The following is a 4,738-nucleotide window of genomic DNA, read 5'->3' as shown; positions in this document are numbered from 1 at the left end:
GCCTTGCAGAGAAGGGACCAGGGGCCCGACCGTCTGCCCCACCGGGCGCTGCCTGCCGGGCCCGGGTGGAGCCAGAACCCCGTGCCCACCTAATTCTCTCAGAAAAGGCAGAAATCATTGTCGCCTACAGAAACCTCTTGGCCTGAGCCCTCATATTACTGAAATCACCGAAGTACGTTTCCTGAGCCCCATGATTTGGGGTTTAGGGGCTTCCTCATTTCCTATATAAAGATTTAAGGCACAGTTAATCATTTTCTTAAACAGGATGAACTGCATAATTACATTTGTTAATTATTTTCCTTAAACTTAATTGTTAATCAAACAAGAAATATATGCAGTGGACTTTGAAAACAGGGTGAGGTTTTATCATTGAAGCAAGGAAATGAGCATGGATTGAACGTTCAGTGCTAGTGTGTCACACGTGTACTTGTGTACGTATTCTGAGCACTATCCACACGTGTATCACGTTATATAACACATGCATGCATATGTTTCTTATATGTGTGTTATATGTTATGTGATATACGCACATATGGATCATATGTTTATTATATAGTATATACATACATGTGTTCTATGTATATTGCATAATAAGGAACATATATGTTGTATGCTATATAATACATACATGTGTGCTATGTAATATGCACATGTGTATTATAAGCATATTAAATAATGACACACATGCATTGTATGTATATTGCGTGATAAATATACACACGAGTTACATGCATGTTATGCGACATATACGCATGTACTGTATGTGTTGCGTAACATGCCAATATGTGTTATTTCTGTTACATATTGCATTCATGTGTGCATTATGTGGCATGCACATGTGTATTATATGTGTGTAGTATAACATGTGCAAACGTGTATTGTGTATGTGTTATATGGCATTCACACATGTATAATGCATGTATTATATGACATTGCACATGTGTGCTATATATGGATTCTGTGACACATGCAGTTATTGTATGTATTGTATAACATACAGACGCATGTTATTGTGTATTATATGACATGCACATGTGCATTGTGTGCCATATAACATTACACGTGTGTGCTGTATCTGCGTTCTATGGCACATGCGGTTATTGTGCATATTCTATAGTGTGCACATGTGTGTTCTATGTTCTATGACACATTACACGTATGTGCGGTGTATGTGTTCTATGACACACGGGGTTATTGCGTGTGTTATATAATGTACAGGCATATGTTATTGTGTGTGCTGTATAGCATGTGCTGTGTGTGTGTCACGTGACACGTGTGCGCAGTTACGTGTGTGGGTGATGCCCACCATCGCCCATCTGCGGCTGGGAGGCTGAGGTCTGGGGAAGGCGGGGAACATTAGGGCAGAGCTGAGATGGGACCTCGGACCCACGGGCGTCCTCGGGCGGGTGTTCAGGCTGCGTCTCGTCCAGGCAGAGCCGGCGCGTTCCTGCCTCCCCTTCCCTGATGCCCTACACAACCTGTAACGGCCCAGTGCGGAGGGGGCTACAGACATGCAGAAGGGTCTTTTCTCTCCCGGGGACTTCCCTATCCCTTGAAGTCAAAGGCCAGCTTCCCCCGACCCCAGGTGCGTGGACCAGGAGGAGGATGTGGCCGCACGGGCACCAAACGCAAGGGCCGTCACGCACGGCACGGGAAAGTGCGTCCTAACGTAGAACTGAAAACCGACAGCGGTTGAAGACGCCGTCGCCCTCTAAGGGAGGCGTTCGTTGTCGCACGCTCTGGACCTGTATGAAAAATGCCTAACCGGAAATCGCTGATTGAAAACAACAAAGTCTGCAATTGGAAAAGAAACCCATTCGGGGCGGGAGGAGTCAGCAGACTTTCCTTCCCGCGTGCAGAGCCGGGAACTGCTTACGGAGGTGCCGGGGGCTGGGGGCTGCCGGCCGAGAGCCGCAGGGGTCTGCGTGTGTGCACGCGGAAACCACCGAGTTCAGCTCCTCCTGTTCCTGAAACACCTGCTCGTTCTCGCCCCTCTTAGAACCGGTTAAGATGCCAGGACGTCGGGCTGAAAACCCACCTGGACCAGCTGGACCAGCGCATCAGTGAGCTGCAGCTGGACGTGTGCGGGACGTCCGCCGGGGCCCAGGACAGTGACAGCCGGCCCAGCTCAGGTGCACATGCACACACATATTACACCACACAGATACACACCACACGCTCACAGCACACAGCACACGCACACACACTCACACAAACGTACACGCACACACTCGTTACACCACACAGATATACACTACCCACTCATACCACACACCACATAGCACACACACATTACACCACACAGATACATGCCACACACCACACTGCATACAGCACATGCACACACACATACACACACATTACATCACACAGATACACGCCACACACCACACCGCATACAGCACATGCACACAAACATACACGCACACACTCGTTACACCACACAGATATACACTACCCACACACTGCACACAGCACGCACACACACACAAACATACACGCACGCACTCGTTACACCACACAGATATACACTACCCACTCATACCACACACCACATAGCACACACACACACACACATTACACCACACAGATACACGCCACACACCACACCGCATACAGCACATGCACACAAACATACACACACACACTCGTTACACCACACAGATATACACTACCCACTCATACCACACACCACATAGCACACACACACACGCATTACACCACACAGATACATGCCACACACCACACCGCATACAGCACATGCACACACACATACACACAAACACACACAAATGTACACGCACACACACATTATACCATACAGATACACACCGCACACTCATACCACACTGCACACAGCACGCGCACACACACACGTGCGCACACACATTACACCACACAGATACACACCGCACACTCACACCACACTGCACACAGCACGCACGCACACACATGCATGCACACATGTTACACCACACAGATACACATGTACTCACACACATGTTACACCACATAGATAATACACATATTCACACACACACTCACGCAGACACAGCACACATTACACACACTCACATACACATTATACCACACAGATACACGCCACACACTCACACAGACGCAGCACATGCACAGACATACCGCTCACACACCGCACACAGACACACAGGTACACGTGCTCACTCACATAGCACATGCACGCACTGACACACCTGCACACAGCTCACACGCACATACCGACCATTTATCTGCCCGTCCAGGTTTCTACGAGCTGAGCGATGGTGGCTCCTGCTCCCTGTCCGCCTCCTGCGCGTCTGTGTGCAGTGACCGTCTGTCCTCGTCCCTGGGCGCTTTGCTCCCCGCCTCCCCCAACTCCAAGACCAGCACGGGGGACTGCCGGCCCTGGTCTGCCGACGAGACCACCGTGTGTGGAGCCCCTGTGCCCTCGTGGGAACCGCAGGCCACTGAGGAGGGCTCAGGCCGGCGGCTGCAGGCCACATCCCGGCCCAGGCCTGTGTCCACAGGTAGAGGGGGCCGGGGAGGGCGGGCAGTGCCATCCTGGCTGTGGGGACAGCTGTGGGGTGGGGCGCGGACCCCCAGGTCCCATCCAGGCGGTGGGGACACTGAGCACCGTAGGACACCTCCCCGGGGTGCCAGCACCAACCCCACGGGCACTGCTCCGAACGCCTGTAGGTGCTTCTGGTGCGGGGTGGAGGCAGGAGTCTGACGCCCACCCGCGTTTGTCAGAGCAGGGCTGCTGGGATAAAGTCTTTGTCTCATTATTTAAAATTAGCATCTGGAGGTTTTCTAGAATGTGCTTCCAGACCCTCATGCTGCCCGACCACGTCATCCGTGTGGGCGGGCACCGTGCCAATGGGCCCCGGACAGGTCGCTTTATAGGGAGACACCCCCAGGCTCCAGTAGACCTCATGTTCCCCTGGACAGGTGGCTTTACGGGGGGCTCCCCCCAGGCCCCGGTGGACCTCATGTTCCCTTGGGCTGTCTGTCAAGGAACAACGTCATCTCCAGATGTGTTTTATTTCCAGCACAAGATCCGGGAGTGGAGTAAGAATTAGAATTATAGGAATTAGCGGTGCCTGCTCGGTCTTCGCCCAGCGAGCGACCTCGAGACGTCCCGTGCCCTCGGGGAGGGACTGTCCCCGGCTGCGGGCAGATGCCGTCTTTCTGGGCGGCCTGCAAATCGCCCCTGAGTGAGGCCTCTAACGAGTACAGCTCAGTCTGGGATTTATCTGCTAAGACCGAGAAGATAGGGATTTGAAGACCAGCCTGAGAGGGGAACGTGGGGACCCCTGATGGGATGGCGGGCACCCCCGGCCCCGGGGTGACGTCCGGCCACACACTGGCCGGTCGTGGGTGGTCTCCTCCTCCGTGGGGCGTCCGCGAGGCGGAGCAGGCCTGCGTGGACGCTGCCCTCACTCACACGCTCGTTCATTTTTCTCGTTCTCAGGTGATCTGGACAGAGTCCTCCCAGCAGAGGCGGGGCCGCAGAACGCCAGCGCAGACCCCAAGGCCACTTCCTTCCTGTGCCGCGGGATGGACCTCGCACCCCACAGGCTGGACCCCAAGTGCCAGCGGGACCCGACGTGCGGGGGCGGCAGGGAGGCGGACCCCTACCCCAGCCCGCTGCACGCCGTGGCTCCGCAGACCCCTCTCTTTGCTCTGACTAGGGAGACCCCGAAAAGCGACGACCACGCGCCCCCGAGCAAGCCCCTTCCCC

This window comes from Pteropus vampyrus, unplaced genomic scaffold (assembly GCF_000151845.1).
Source record: "Pteropus vampyrus isolate Shadow unplaced genomic scaffold, Pvam_2.0 Scaffold312, whole genome shotgun sequence".
In the NCBI taxonomy this organism is placed as follows: domain Eukaryota; kingdom Metazoa; phylum Chordata; class Mammalia; order Chiroptera; family Pteropodidae; genus Pteropus; species Pteropus vampyrus.
Note: the sequence above shows the minus strand (reverse complement) of the source record.